At 34.6% G+C, this 17,337-nt stretch overlaps 1 long non-coding RNA gene across 2 annotated transcripts; it reads left to right on the top strand.

Moving 5' to 3' along the window:
• Nucleotides 1-1,997: 1,997 nt before the first annotated feature.
• Nucleotides 1,998-8,123, top strand: LOC118197857 (uncharacterized). 2 transcript variants are annotated; one of them, XR_015040011.1, is made up of 4 exons: nucleotides 1,998-2,452; nucleotides 3,358-3,438; nucleotides 6,757-6,841; nucleotides 7,718-8,123. It is a non-coding gene; the product is annotated as an uncharacterized LOC118197857 (long non-coding RNA). The 2 variants fall into 2 exon arrangements; XR_015040012.1 differs by having other exon boundaries at nucleotides 2,000-2,448.
• Nucleotides 8,124-17,337: the final 9,214 nt, after the last annotated feature.

Below are 17,337 nucleotides of genomic sequence, written 5' to 3'. Positions count from 1 at the left end.
TCCCGTCAATAACTTTCCTATAACATCTGCTCCGATTAAAAGGTTAATTTCAATTTCCTTTCGCAATGGATCCGAAAATTCGATTTCTTTTTCTTTTAATTCATTCAAAATCTCTTTATCCTTAACCTTAGGAATAAAACCGCAAATCTTTTTTTCCGATAATGCCTCAAAACTACATGCGAATGTTCCTTTTAAATTGCTGACCTCGACCGAAAACACTTCATGTTGTTTAGGTTTCGTTTCGTCCCCCCCAAACAGTGCATGTATAACTGTCTCCTCCCGAAGTGGAGATGCTTTAAGCTGACTCATCATATTTTCACTAACGTAGCTACTTTGGCTTCCACTATCAATTATGCAGCGAATAATTTTCTCGCGACCTTGACACCGAATTCGAACGCAAAGCGTTTGCAAAAATACAGTTTCGCTTCTGCTACAGTTAGAAAGAGAACTCTCTTTTGAAACATTTATCTGATCATTATTTTTTAGCTTTTGATTACACATTACATCAAAATGATTACAACTTTTGCAAATAGAACAACTTAACTTACCTTTGAAAGGACAAAATTTACTAATATGACTCGCTCTTTTCAGACAAGAAAAACAAGCACCTTTTTTCAACAACAATTGTTGTTTTTCAGCTAAAGTCATTTTTTTTGCAGAGTAACATTTTTCACTAAAATGTTTCTTTTCACAAAAATTACAGTTCGGAACACTCTTACCTGAATTCTCAAGACTTACTAGAGCTGATGCTGTTACGGGATCATTTTGCTTTACCTGTTCGTGGTTATAATCTTTCTTTCGATGGTTCTGTTGGGAAGCGAAACCAGTTCTTGCGAGGAGAACCATCTCTTCCCCCTTAACTTCCTGTTTTAAGAAATTCATTAAATATTTCAAAGATCGATTCCCTTTAGTTTCAATGGAGTCGTGATTTCTGCTTCTTTCCCATGCCATCAGTACTTCTTCTGGTAAGCAACTTTCCACTAAGGGGGTCAAAAAATCCCCATATTTTTCTTGGGTTCTTCCCAAACTTTCCAACGCTCGCAATTTTCCTTCTAGTTCATCATACAGGGAGGGTAGATCCGTTTTTGCTCTTCCGGTTACAGCGTTCTTCATCACTAGGCTTAACAAGTCTCTCACATAGATTTGCACAAGTAAATCTTCGCGTCCAAAGCGCTCTTTTAGTTGTTCGATGGCTTTAGGATAATTAGCTGCCGTTGCCGGGAAGCTAAGGACTAGGCGTTCTGCTTTCGATTTGGGTTCCATGGCCTGCAATAAATACTGCATTTTATCTTCATCGGCGATACTTTTGTCATCGTGGATTTTCTGGAACTGACTCCAAAAAGTCAGGTAATCTTTAGCTTCACCACTGAATTTTTTAAGCTCAATTTTAGGCAATTTAAATTTCCTAGATTCGGAATTATTTGAAGGAGAAGAGGCTTGTATTTCCGCATCTATTTGAGCACACTGTTCTAGAAACTTATCTCGATAATTCTCCGCTTCTTGAAAATCATCACTAAATAATTTTTCTCCATCTTCAGTCTGCAGAATTTGCTGCGATATAGCACTCTGGCATACGTCAAGTCTCTGGAATTTATCACAAAGTTGACACTTCAAAATCGAAAGTATTTTCAAATCTCTTACTTCTTTAGTTAATTCACTTTCGGTTTTCCTTGAGGTTTGCGAAAACGCAATTCTAAGTCCTTTTCTTTGAGCCTTTAAAGCGATCAAATCCATCTTCAAAGTATATTCAAAATCGAAATTCAATAACAAAAGTTCAATCGGAAAATTCTAATTCAAAGCACCCGGTCCCGCCGAGGGTACCACTATGTTACGAAGAACACAGAAAATATATAAATCAAATATATTTAAAACAGTTCGTTCAGTTGCGGGCCTGCCTCTACCCGAGGCTGGGTGCATTATGAATAAAGACAAAAAAATTCTTAATAAATCATTCTTTATTTCCATCAAAACAGTATCACTCTTCCGAGCTCAGCTTTCGTTCGTCTACAAGCAAAACATTCGAAAACAAACTCAGCACGCAGGCTGACGTCACAAGCAGCAGCGCCTCGCGCCGGTTATTACTTCAGTTCATTTCACAACAATATTATTCATTTATATATGTCATACCATTTAGTATTAATCCATTATTAATTAATGTTGATATTGTTATGTAAGTAAGTTTGTGTACTCTTGTTAAAGAGTACAGGTGGGGAGTGATGTAGAAAGAAAGAGATAGAGGGCGCTGCGCCGCCCGTATGTTTAGCTAATTAAGAGTTTCGGTAGAGAGGGTTGAGAGGTTGATGAGAGTGGTTGAGAGTGACATAAACTAGATACTCTGTAATCTGTATATAATATTTGTACATAGTCTTCTCTTCATTAAATAGATTTAGTTAAAGGAAAGTGTCTTTGTTTGGCCAATAGAACACAAGAACCACCGATAAAGAAGATGTAAGTAAGTTATTACAACGGCTTTCCGTTTACGATTTAAAAAAAATCTTGCATTCTTTAAAAAAGACTGAAAGCTTCAGATTTTAAATTACGTCCAAAGCGGCGTTTTTTTAACATTTTGTGTGTTACCTTTATTTATTAAATATGATGTTCTTCGCACTTAAACTATATAAAGTTCAGTTCAACAGCAATATCGCAAAATAATTTTAAAATGAACATATCTTTAGAATTTCCCATACAGAGTCTCGCGAGCTGGAAATATATATATATATATATTTACAGTCTTGCCATTGCTCGCTTTGAAATCGTTTACTTTGTTAATCAAAAATTCGTTGAAGTATTACAAAATATTAAATAATAAAGAAAATAAAACCAATTCCCTCAAATTCAAATTAGGGCTTCCACATGCCCATATTCTATGGAAGATTACCTTATTCAAATTTTGTTGGCTCTAGGTACCGTTGTTTTATTACAATGCGAGAAACATACATACATTCATGCAGATTCTTCATTATTTAATTTCTTTAAATATAATGTTTGGTGGCAGCAATTTGAAATGAAACATATCGGGAATCGATGCAAAATGCCAAAACGAAATTAACAGTCCTTCTGGGAGAATTGTCCCTTTGGACTAAAAAAAACCCAGCTATTTAAAAAAAATAATAAGTTTTGATTTTCTGATGACAAACTGAAAACTATTGTATTATTAAATATTCCAGGTAATTCATGCAGATAACTATTTAATGAGAATTCATTTTCAATCAAAGACCAAGCATAAAATTTTAGTACCTTGTCCGTTCTACATAGGTTCTATATTCCTAATACTTGTGCCACAGCAAATTGTCAAATTTATCTGCCCCTTGTCTTTTTTTTAAACTGTAGCACAATAAAATACTTTTTTTTTTCCAGGAGGCATTACATGATAGCTCAAAATTATCAGATTTTTATAACTGCAAGAAGTTCCTGAAGATGCTGTTAATGTCCTAAAAGGTAATTTTATTTTCTACTCTGTTTTAAATTAAAAACTATACCTAGTCCGGATTTTTGAAAATTCCAGATATTCGGTTGACTTTATATGCTATATACATGTATTTATTTTATGCTAAATATGTATTTACTGACAAATATACGTATATGCCAATATATAATATGTACACCAAATGTTTATTTCTTTTAATACAAATAAGAAAATTAAAAAAACAGTATTTATTTTTAAAAAATGTAAGGCATGTCTTTTTCAGACTTAATTAAATAGTAAAATTCATACATGTCTAAACATTTTTATTTCAACTGAAACAAAACGACTTTTTTATATGTAAGCCATAAAACCTAAATGTTTGATGCATTTTTATTTTATAATATGAAAATTAAGCAATATTGCCTTATATTTCTGGCAGCGCCTATCATATTTAAAAAATTAACTTATTTTATTAACAGATAATAGAATGCACAGTTAAAAAACAGCTTCCCCTCCCTTCTATTGCGGTAGAAAACCTAATTCGACGGGTTATTTTCATTTATTTATTTCCCCCTTCTAAGAAAAGGCATATTTTCAAAATTGTCGAAATATATACTAGTTTAAACATGATAATTCTAAAATGATTCATAGATTAATTCATATACATCAACTCAATAGTTAGAAAGTTAAACTAACGACATTTACTTATTACTTTTCAAGATTATTGCCTTTTCATTTCAATTAGTTATTATATCTTCTCCTAGTGATATTAAAATGAGTGAGAGGATCTGATGAAGTAATGTTCAAAATAATATAATTGGTTACATTAGCAAAAGCTATTGTTATCCACAGTCCTTTAAAGTAGGAAAGAAATGTAAGTAACCTGATCTTAATAAACTCATATGAATTCATTTTCTGGTTTAAATAGGGCTTAAAGACCCAGGTAACACAGCTTGTTTACATTTTCAATAACTAAGTTATGTGAACACTGTTAGAGGTGTAGCCAGAGTTCTTGCTGCCTCGCTCAGTGCACAATAAAAAGTCTATAAAATGTCAAAATGATATATATAAAAACAAAATATCTGGGTTTATTTTTGAAATAAAACATGAATTCTAATACCGTAAAGTACTATTTTGTTTGTTTTCCTATACACAAAATCATTAATAGTATTCTAAAAGTTTGATTTACTACTCTATCAGCTGATTTATAGACAGTATGGTACAATTTCTCAGTCTGAGGTGTTTTTTAATCCATTTGTACTTTGCAAAATTCTTCTCGCAACAGTCATGAAAAAACTTTACAGATGTATATCAGTATTTGAAACTGCATCCTGAAATTTTATGAACTGCAGAAGTTCAAAGTTACCATCCTTCCACCTGCCTTCGAAAACACTACCGCAAAGAATCCAGTAAATGTAAACGCTGCAAAAGCACAAAGCTGGTAGAATTCTCTTGCGGCCTCCTCGCTTTCTTTCGCTGCTGTTCAAAATTTATTTGCATGTGTCATTTTTTCTCAATTTATTATTTTGTCTGATTTCCGTGCTATGTTTCCTAAAAGTGATTTTAAAGTGTTTGCAAAGAAAATTTACAAACCTGCATACTCGAGTACTTGTCTCGGCACGAAATTAAGCATAATGGTTGAGATACAGTCAAAGAAATATTAAATTGCGTTTAAAGAAGTTTCCTTCTAAGATAATAAGTTGCCAAAAATTTTCTTAACGGAACAGTTTTTGGGACAATTTTGAGAAAATGGGGGAAGGCCAAATTGATTTCAGTAACTAATATTTACTTTATGTAAATTTTACTTACGTATGATTAATATTATATTTCTTGCTGCTCATTCAGAGTCGTAGCTAGGGTTTTCAGCGCCCAGGGACAACTGAAGATTTCGGGCCCCCTACTGCTTGCCAAGGATGGAAAACATTTAATTCTAAAATGCCGTAACATCAGTTTGGCGCCCCTTGGATCCTGCGCCCGGGGACAGATGCCCCTTGCCCCCCTCTAGCTACGCCCCTGCGCTCATTTTAATTTATATGCCCTAAATACCATGTTTAACAGGCTGTTTACTTACAAATGCTTAATGTCATGCTTTTTCTCCGAAAATTAATGCACATCCCCTAAATATTACCCACCAGCGGCAAAGTCGCTGAGCACTGGTAGTTCGGTCCAGAGTTTGAATCGCATGAAGGAGCTGGCTGCATGGACTTTTTTGTGGTTTTCTCCATGTGTAACGTGTATACGAACCAGTTTGCCTTACAAAGACCTCCACGGAGGCATCCTTCCCATTAGGCAGATTTTTGATGGCATGTCAGCAACTAAAGGACAAATAAAGGCTTTGAAAAGCTGTCATAATTTTATCGAACCTGTCGAAATTATGCTTGGCAGTAGATTGGATCAAGCTCTGAATACAAAAACAGGTCAATTTGAAAACAAAATTGTAAAAGAAACATTTCAGTATGTTTCAGTCATAAAAACAATTGAAATGGTTTTGTCTAATAGCCATGTAAGAAATTGTATCGAAACTGAAACAATTTCTAATGATAGACATTTAAAAAACAGTTTTCATCTTTTTATGTCCCAAGAATTTTGAAATATGTGGAAACAAAATGCCCTGATCTTCTGGTACCAAGTATTGCTAATTTCAATGGTAAAAATCTTAAAAATTTAACTAGGATTATAAATGATAGAATTTAACTAGGATTATAAATGATAGAATTTAACTAGGATTATAAATGATATAATACTTTAAAACTTTTCTTTGTTTACTGTTTTAATTACCTAGAGTAAAGTAATTTTGCATCTATTACTCACATTGGTTTTTTATAAAAAATAAAAAATAATCTAGAAACCAAAGTATTTTAGAAACCATTGTCTACAGAAACCTCCCCGACACGAATATGCATATCAATAAAAAGAAACTAAAACAGAACTAGACATAATCCATATAAACCAATAAGAAACAAAAAGAACTAATTAATTTTTTAAAGCATTAGTTTTGCTCAAACTTTTGCTCAGCTAAAATTATTGGAAAGAAAGAGGGGAAAAGGTTTTATTCATTATTAATGAGTAAATATTTGGCATAAGTCTATGCATAAAAAATAATTTCATATGCTTAGCTATAAAATTCTTTTCATAGGATAATATTTTTAGTTTGCAGTGTATATATGTAAATAAGCTATTGATACTATATGTAAGTGAGTTGAGCTGCATATCCTTTGAAATTTGCTACATATTCTATCTTGAAAGGTTCATGTGTGATATTTATATAGTTTCAATTAATTATTACATTTCACATGCAATTTTTATCCAGTATATGTCTTTTATATATATTTTTATTTTTATTTTTGTAGGGTAAAGGCAAAGCAAGTATTTTAGCATCAGGCTGTTTTTAAAAAAACAAAAATCCAAATTCTGCACTTTTAATATTTGCTAAATGTAAGTATTGAGGAATTTTGATATGCTTTGCACTAACTTTCATTTTAAGAGGGCAGATTATATTAAAATGAGCCATTTTACAACAGTGAATGTATTTGGCCTCATGAGGCTAAAATTCATCTTCTCAGGCTGCTTTCGACTATTGTACCCACAGATGATGCATAGTCATTTAGCTAATTTCTGTAGAATTGGAATTGCATTGATTTGAATGTCACCTACATACTAGCAAATATTTCGAGAGAATAAGATGGTTTGTAATATGTGTGATGCCTTTGTATGATCTAAATCTAAAGCATGACACTAATCATATGTATGCATGTATATACAGTGAACATAGATTTTTTTTTTTTTAACTTGTAAAGTGATGGAAAAATTGCTTCAAGGTGAAATTCAAAAGATACACTTCCAGCCAGACTATAGCGATCATGAAATCAAGAATATTTGCAATAACAACAGTTTATTATGAACAACAATAGTTTATTATGAAGGGATGATACTTGTTTTCATAAGGAAAAGACAGACTAATTCTCCATATAGTTTGTTCTTTTTACATTTTTATGTACATTATTTATTACATTTTTCATTAAGAAGCAACGCACAAATAGCAGTATGCATTACTATCCTATTCTATATTTTCATCAATATAATATTTACATATTCCTATATGTATTTATACTGCATTTTTACAGAAACTAAAAGCAAAAGACCTCTATGTGAATAAAATTACTAGGAATTACTTATTTTTGAAAGAAGAAAAAATTTTCTGGCGATATTTTTTAATTGGAAAGATAAACTTTCTAGTATGGCTCATTGGTATTTGACTTGTCCTAATAGATAGGTAATGGATGTATTCTTAATAAAGAAATTTATTTTCAGGGAATAGAAGACATGGAATCTCTTGGACCAGCTCAGAATAAACAGCCCATTATAGTGTGTATTACAAGTTCATTCTATATTAAAGCAGTAAATCACTTAATAGCATGCCCAAATCATGCCATGAAGGCATTTGACATTCTATTTAAAACTATATAATTTTGTATTTAGCGTTCAATGTGCACATACATCAACAAATTTTTATAATTTTGTGGCAAGCCTTTTGTATAATGTCAGCACTTCTAGAGCTTGTGTGGACTCTTTAAATATATGTTTGAGTAAGAATTTATTGCATTTTGTACATGCATTACATTTCATATTTTGAATGTCATTTTATTGTCATATTTTAGTGTCATATTTTCCATTTTTATATATGTATATATATGTACATATATTTCCTAATAAAGAGTTTTTCATGCATTGCTTGTTTTCACTTATATTTAAAATACTTCGTTCATTGAAATTATTATAATTCTGCAGTTATGGTAATGATTTCTATTCGGATTTAATCAATAAATGAAATACATAATAATTTTCAGCAGAATTATGAAAAATGAATTTTTAGCTTACACATGTGAGCTATAATCCATATTATTTCACTTTAAAATTTACTTTATTTTTCCCAAATGAGACTTGGAATTAGCATATATAAAAATAAGTTATAGTCTAAAAGTATATGCAAGCATTTATTCACCTGTAATGATTAATGTATAGGAATTTGTATGCATATAACTTCTCAAAAATAGAAAGCGTAACAAGCTAACTGAAGATTTTAGACTTTATTCATAATTTGGGGTAATAATTAATTTTAAGCTCTTCATAATTATGTAATAAGAAATAGAAATATTTCTTTTGCAATATTTTGTGCAATATATGAAGCTAAAAACAATAGCATGAGAGTATTTTATGGTTACTTATTTTCTGAATCTCATACATTGAAAATAAAGCTGAATAGTTTTCATGTAAGGGAAATTAAATTCGCATTTGTTTCTTACTTCAATGTATATTAAAATTTATTATTCGATTTTTTATGCATATTATGCTCAAGTAGACAAACTACTAATAACATCAATTCACAAATTGTATTAATATATTCACTTATAAGTAGCATTTTAAGAAGTTAAATGTATCAGATGATACAGGTTTACTGACACATATATATATATGATCAGCTGTTCTAACACTTGAATTGAAACGGCAACCCTGTGCCGTGGTAACTTCACCCCATTGGTTAGTACAGTAACGCAAGCAACCAATAAACTATCGGTGACAAACAGACACTTAAGCCGCATATATATATGGGGTGAAGTAACATCATCTCTTCCGAAACAGCTGGCTCCCGGGCTTAGCGAAGCACACCGTTAGATTCCGCAGGTCCGTGGCACGCCATTTTGACCATTCGCGTCTTCTTGGGACTTAATTCCTGGAATTAGCCGAGATATTAATTAAAACTAATTTCCCCCTACGTTTTCCCTACATTTTCCACTTTCTTTCTTGGGTTTTCCCTATTAGAGGGATTTGGCTACGTGCCAAATTCTTTTTTCTCGAATATCTACGGAATGGCGCCGAGTTGAAATTCGAGACGCGTATCCTCAGATTCCAAAAGATTCTCCGAATCCATCGATACCGTTCTCATCTTCGTACGACTTTAATCGGCCGAGATATTAATTAAAAACTGCGGAAACGTTAATTTCCACGCTCATTTTTCCGAGTGGCAGCAATAAACTATCGGCGACACATACTTTAGCCGCTTATATAAAAAGATATAAAGATAGTTGAAATAAAATTCCTTTATAGAAATTGTGCTATAATACTCATCTATAATTTTAAAAAAGCAGCACAATTTAGAATTTTAAATAAAACTTTCAAAAATTCGTTTTTAAATATTTTAGTATTTTTACTTATTTACTCCAATAAAATGCATAAAAATTGCAAGAGAAAATTGCTTTTTTGAAATTTTCTTTTAGTTCAAATTTAAAATATTATTTTCTAAAAGAAGTAGTTACAAATTTCCTTACAGCATAGGAAAAGCTAAAAAAATATCCATACAGGCAATAGCTTTATAAATAACGCATGCGATAGCCTTATAATTATTTGGAACGTTAATTATGCTTGATAAATATACTAAATTTTTAAAAATCAATCTCAAATTTCAAAAATAAAAATATGTAGAAATTCTAATTTGTGAAATGAGGCGCTACAACCAGCTTTTTCTTGACAATTATACACGCTGCAATAGGCAGCCACTGTTAAATTTCTGCAAGTCGTCTCTACGCCTCCGGATGTGATCAAGGTGACAGCCGGGAACGCCTCAGACGAGGGAGAAAACCCATTTGGGTTAGTCTATTTTCTTATAAGGACTATGCTCTTTGCCGTTGCAGGGAATTGTTCGAAGATGTTCGGAAGGCTTGCCATAACAAATATAAAAGTATTAGACATTTTCACGCCATAAAAACTTCGAGGGTGAACACAGATACCAACATATTGAACACGATATTGATCTTTTCAGATTCGGTAACTGCCAAGCTAATTATATATATTATGACGTGCTGATTATGAAGAATCCTAAATTATTAATAAGACGAATAATAAATTATTAATAAGTACCTGTTTTTTAGTGTTTAATTCTTTTATTATAGTAAAAATATATTAGCAGTACTAAGTAATTTTCATCTAAAATGTCTTCAAATCTTCATATTACATAGCGCACTCCTAAAACACTACTCTTCTTTTTTCAATCATTTGCACCTCATTATATAGCAGTATTTGGTCTCCACCAGTGTCGTAGCTAGAAATTTTGAGCCCTTAGGCAAAACTTAAAATAAATATACATATATACTTACATACTAAATGGTGAATTAGCACAGATAATCACGAAAATCCATTTCATTCAAATAATTGCATACTTTAACCAACTGAAGACTATTTTAATAATAAACAAAAATTACTAACCACAATACCGCACAGAAATAATCTTAATAAATATAACTAATTAAAAAAAGAAAAATACTAATCTACTTACCCATTCTTAATTTTTAAAAAAAATTCTGAAATACATAATCAGAGCAGCCTATTGCATTCTTTAGTTGAGGTAAAAGAATTTACATTTATGAGCAAAACTAAAGCAACTTTTCTGATTTCGGCCATAATTTCACAAAACGTTATTTGGGTGACATGAAATTCATACTGCTGAGGCACAATGTAGCACTTAAAAACTAAGAAAGTATAGTATCCAAAAAGAAACAGGATAGTACAGAATGAATAGAAAAGATCTTAATTGACAGAATGGCTCTGGTACAAAAAACTATGGCCAAGAGGAAAAACAATAAAATAAAAAGTCATAGTAAACGATATGCTGTTTCTCAACTTCAATGGTTGCCTTGCACCGTTTATCGATACTCAACCCCAGATTATCTAACAATTTTAGAGGTCAGAACTTCAATTCTTCAAGGAGTAGCTGTTTCAGTTGGTGCTCTCTGGAGGATAAGATCAGGCCGTCATGTGTATCCCTAAAGTATTCGACTCATGTTCGATTGGATTTATCTTAGAAGAATACTCTGGTCAATCTATTCTGTGGATATTTTCACTTTTTAGGAGCTTTTCACCATCACGAGTCGTATGTGGCCGTACATTGTCATCTATAAAAACAAAAGCACTTCTATAAAAGATGCACGTGGGGAAAAATAACTTCATCACAGAAACGGTCTCCGGTAAGTTGAACCTCTTGCTTGTAAGTATGAAAATACAGATCGACTAAATAGAAGAAAGTTAATTTTTTGCTGGCTAGGAACGCAAATTTCGAAATTATTTTTAATGTTCTTGGTAATTTCATCGAGAGAAAAACTACATTTAAACTAAAAACTTCCATAAGAGCATTGTGCAACGTACTTAAAAGTTAATTTTAATTAGTGAAGAACTACTAATAAATGCTCGTGTGTCAAAGAAACCCAAAAAAGACAGAAAATCAAAAGACGCATAAGTTGCTATTCTAGAATGATTTCAAATTATAAAATCAAAAAGTATTTCTGGTTCTAGAGCTTTTTTTACTAATTCGCTAAATGCTTGGAGAGAATTTTGTATTAATTGACAGATATTTTATAATTTGGAGAAAGAGAAATTCAACGTAGTTCATCAGAAACTGCATGGTGAAGAGAAAGAAGCATATCATCACGCGACTGTTAAATGAACGCTGTTAAATGAATACAAGCCATGTGAAATTTGAAAAAAACAGACTAAATTTAACCGCGTTGCAGAACATTACCAGAGTACACATTAATATTTAAAAATGAAATAGAGGTTGTTTTTAAGCTTAGTTTGGTTTGGTTTATTTGAGTTGGTAAAGTAGTCTGGGGCTATTTGCCTAAGGAAAGGGATGCCTTTGTGGAGGACTTTCTCAGGGAAACTGGCTCCTATATACTTTACGCATTGGAAAGCCACGAAACCGCCCGTGAAGTCAGCCCATTCGTTGGTATTCGAGCCTCGAACTGAACTACCCGTACTCAGCGACTTTACCACTCAGCCATTGGTAGGTTGGTTGCTTTAAGTAACAGAAGGGATGAGTTAGAGTCTTATTAATGCAGTATGGTTCCAATAATAAAGAAGACAGCACTGTTTACTGAAAAGCAGAAAATGTCGATATCTGAAAGGAGTGGAGAATTTACCTCCGAATTAGCTTAGCGAAAAGGAAAAAGTAGTATTCTTACTTATTTATTTCTGAAAAAGAAAAGCGAATTAAAAAAATAAAAAATAACTTTTCTAATTAGATAGTTGCGAGGCACATACAGCTCGATCTCTTTCTGAAAATATATTAGCGTCGCTTTCTGCAAATGCAACTTCTAGCATTCAACCTTTAGACTAGGATATTATAAAAACTTTCAGATTCTTTACAGATAAGAGAGTCAGAAAATGATAAACGGAACTGAATTTTGTAAAAATCTAAATGTTTCAAAAGAGTAAAGTAAGTCGATATTTCTGCTAGAGGCCATGCATATTATAGTGAATGCAAGGGTTAATGGTTAATTTCTTAAAATTAGTTTAAAACTGTTTTCGAAAAGTAGTTTTTATAAGATGCCTTAGAATAATTGCAGGCAACAGCTAATAGCTCGGACATCGTAAGTTATGAAGATTGATTTTTATACTATGTCCCATTTAAAATAATAATAATACGTAAATAAATAATAAAAAAAAATATGAAAGGTTTCAGATTTAAAATTACGTTCAAAGGGGCGTATTTTTAACGTTTTGTGGGCTACCTTTATTTATTAAATATCATGCTCTTCTCACTTAAACCATGAAATTCAGTTCAACAGCAATGTCGCAAAATAAGTTTAAAAAGAGCCTATCTTTAGAATTTACGATACACAGTTCCGCGCGCTGGAGATAGAAAGATTTTTCCCTCGTAGAGTGTTGCCATTGCCCGCTTTTAAATCGTTGATTTTGTTAATAAAAAATTCGTTAAAGTTTTACAAAATATGAAATCGATGATAAAACAAATTCCAAATTTCAAATTTGGGCTTTCATATCCCCATATTCGCAGTAGGATTACGTCGTTCAAAATTGAATGGCTCTAGGTACCGTTGTTTTACCACAATGCGAGAAATATACATACATTTATGCAGATTTTTCATTATTTAATTTCTTCAAATATAGCGCAGGACGCTAGCATTTTGTGGCAACAGTTTGAAAAGTGAACCGACATTTAGAGGAGTCCGACGCAAAATGCCAAAGCGAAAGTAATAGACCTTCGGGACTCAAATCCCTTTGAACTAAAAAGTACGAAAGAGGTGCCAAGTGAGAAGGGATATGTGCGAGAAATATACCTTTATGCAGGTTCTTCATTATTTAATTTCTTCAAATATAATACAGGGCAATAGTATTTGGCATTTGATAGCAAAGATTTGAAAAGTGATACAGCCTTTTCAAGTTTTCAACGCAAAATCGCAAAACGAAAACAATAGTCCTCCAGGGACAAAAGCCCTTTGGACTAAAAGTACTGAGAGAACGTGCGTGAAAACTAAAAAGGGTTAAACACACTGGGTGAAACTGGAAGCGAAAGTGATGATATGACAGCATCAATCGAATCTAAGCACTACAAATTCTAAGAGAAACTTTAGAAATTTAAAATCCGCTGTTGAATAATATGAAACAGAGTTGTTTGTAACAGATAAAGATTTGGAGATACTGTAAGTTTTATAAAAAATTTTAATTAACTCCAAAATTGCGTAAGTAGTTTAATTTTAGAATTAAATACTGAATTATTATTATTTTAGGATTAATTATTGAATTAGTTGTTAGTGATCATTTTACACTGGTGTGCAAAAATTAAGGACGAAGTCGAAAAATTAGCATATCAGCTGAACGAAGAGGCAGAGCGGACAGAAAGACCAATCAGGAGATTAAGTAAGGTGATGTACGGTAGCACATGCGCAGATATGCAGGTAGACGTAATGGGGGAGTGTCTGAGTAGTATAAAGCATGTTGTCGGTGTAAGATCAGTATTTCTGGCAAAGAGATTGCACGCCGTATAGCAGTTAAAATCACACCGAGTTGCTGCCTCAGCGAGAAATGGCGAATAATCAATTTGTTAGACGACATCTGGATGCTTTTACCCGAGGTTGAATCATTGGGAAGTTGGAGGAAGGCCGCAGTGTGACAAGTGTGGCTGTAGAGTTCGGAATTGCTCACAGCATCGTTTCACGACTTTGGAGACAATTTCAAACTACAGGAACAGCTATCCGGGGGTTTAGTTGTGGTCGTCCACGAGGAACCACACCCGCAGATGACCGGTATATTGCCTTACAGGCCAGAAGAAACAGGCGGCAGACAGCGGGAGAAATCGCTAGACACACGACACAGGCGACTGGACGACCGATATCGCGTTTTACCGTGGCCAGAAGACTGCACGGTGGTGGTCTGTTTGCACGACGCCCTGTACGGTGTGTACCTCTAACGCCTGCCCATCGGAGAGGGCGTTCTCTGTGGTGCCGGGAACACCGGAATTGGAGAGACAATGAATGGGGACGAGTACTCTTTACAGATGAGAGCAGATTCAGTCTGAGTAGCGATTCTCATCGCATACTCATCTGGAGAGAGCGGGGAAGCCGCAATCATCCCTCGAACATCTTTGAAAGGGACAGGTATGGAGGTGGCGGTGTTCTCGTTTGGGTAAGGCATCATGCTTGGTAGTCGTAAAGACCTTCACATCTTCGATGCAGGTTCAGTCAACGGGACCCGTTATTGTAACGAGATTCTTCTTCCATATGTGCGTCTTTTTAAAGGCGCTATGGGTCCGCAGTTCCTTTTCATGGACGACAATGCACCATGTCATCGTACAGTAGCTGCCGAACAGCTCTTAGAGAGTGAGGGTATTGAACGTATGGATTGGCCGGCACGATCTGCGGATCTCAATCCCATCGAGCATGTATGGGATTTTCTAGGCAGACGCTTGGCAGCTCGTACCTTACCACCAGTAACTATTCCGGAGCTTCGATTGGCGCTGCAAGACGAATGGGCAGCAATGCTTCATCAACTCATTGACACCCTCATTCTCAGCATGGGCAGACGCTGTGAAACCTGCCTAGCAGTCAGGGGAGATCATATCCCCTATTAAAGACCGGATGTTTCTTGCTGGACACCCATCACAGGGATGTTTCGGCCTTCAGTCGCATTGCGCTCCATGCTACTTTTTCAATAAAGCTTCTTTTTATCCCTCTGACTTCTCTTTTAGTAAGTGTTGCTTACATTACTCATGTCCTTACGTATTGGGGATCTTACGGTATTAAATGTGTTGATTTGGAAAGCTTTTGTACAAAGTTATATTGAAAAAACCGTCTCGTCCTTAATTTTTGCACACCAGTGTACTTGAAAGGTTTAGAACTGATATGATTTACATTACACAAACTGCCGTCTGTTAAACTCAGCAGCTTAATATAAAACTAAAATATGTTTGGAACGAGCGTGATTTTAAGTAATAGCGGGTACTGTAAATCAGTTTTCTGTAATATTTTTAAACGTATTTTTATTCATTTAATATGTTATGTATAAATAATAAAATTTGCTATTTTCTTTTTCATCTGCAGCACTTCTTTCCGTGCCTCTTTTTTGTCGTTTTTATCACAAATTTCAGTTAACACTTTTAAAATGTCACCATAATGTAATTTTACTGCATGTAGAGATAAATACATTCGTTTGCAAAATTAAAAGAATTTGAAAATTATATCTGTTTTTTACGAAACGAATTGAACCAAATGTACTAATTTTGCTACCGAAGAATTATGCAAATATCCAGAGTCGAAAACGTAAATGTACACGTGCATGCTTGTGGAGCTGGCATTGTGGAAGGTGTGGTGGTGTATTTAATTATGGCAAAGCACACTAGGGCTATCTGCCTATGGGGAGGGATGCCTTCGTGGAGGACTTTCTAAGGAAAACTGGCTCGTATACACGTTACACATGGGGAAAACCACGAAAACGTCCATGCAGCCAGCCCGTTCGCGGGATTCGAACCTCGGACCGAACTACCAGTGTTCAGCGACTTTACCGTTCGGCCGCTGGTGGGCCGGCATTGTGGAAGGATTTGGTTTATGTGATTACGGCAAAGCTTCAAGAAATATCTGTTGTTGTTGTTGCGTACGTTCACTTGTCTGACGTAGTCAGCCCCTCTGGTGGCCTGCAATCAAGCAGGCCCTCAGGGAGGCAAAGTGCCCCAGGAATCTATATAACATCTTCAACGATTATCTGGACTCAAGAAGTCTCATAATCGCAAACAATAGTGGTGTCTATACAAAGAAGCAGGAGAGGGTCTGCCCACAAGGCTCTTGCGCGGGGCCCCTGCTTTGGATAATTACGTTCAATGCGCTACTGCAACTCAATTGGCCTGATCACACCAAAGTAGTGGCGTATGCCGATGATGCGGCACTGCTAGTTACGCGAGACGAACTGGAGAGGAACGGCTCCGCCACTTGCTCCAAATTCTATGACACGTGCCAAAAGCTGAAACTCGTTATCTCAGCCCAGAAATCTACGGCCATGGTCATACCGCGTCCAGGTACAAACCCCACTAGACGACCTTGTATTAAGCTAATGGGCAGAAACTTGAAAATCACCAAAACGTTGAAATACCTTGGAGTCACGTGGGACCAAGGCTTGACCTGGCTACCACATCTACAAGAAGTCAAAGTCAGAACAGCCAACATTGCAAAGAAAGCCAGGCAATTTCGGGGACAAAACTGGGGGCAGAACCCTTACATTCAAAAACTGCTCTACTTGACGGTTGCAGAAAGGATTGTACTCTATGCCTCAGCTATTTGGGCACTACCAATGGGCAGCCGTAAAATAAAAGCCCTGTCAGCAATACAAAGACCTTTTGCTCTCAACATTAGCAAGGCATATAGAACAACCGCGACAAATGCAGCACTTGTGCTTACCGGGCTCACACCCCTTCACATCAGGGCCAAGTTAGAAGCAATATATGAGCGGGTAATAAGATTAAAGGAGAATGCTGCACTCGACACCACAGTCTTCAGCACGCTGCAGTACGAAACACCAGGCAGCACACAGCACGTGCACCCAGCACATAAAAACTCGGGCATACACGTCAAAATAGCAAAGAGATCTACGCCGCG

Source organism: Stegodyphus dumicola, chromosome 3 (assembly GCF_044657685.1).
Source record: "Stegodyphus dumicola isolate Sdum_Otavi_A_Nest chromosome 3, ASM4465768v1".
Taxonomy (NCBI): domain Eukaryota; kingdom Metazoa; phylum Arthropoda; class Arachnida; order Araneae; family Eresidae; genus Stegodyphus; species Stegodyphus dumicola.
Note: the sequence above shows the minus strand (reverse complement) of the source record. Positions and strands in the feature narration are given on the sequence as shown.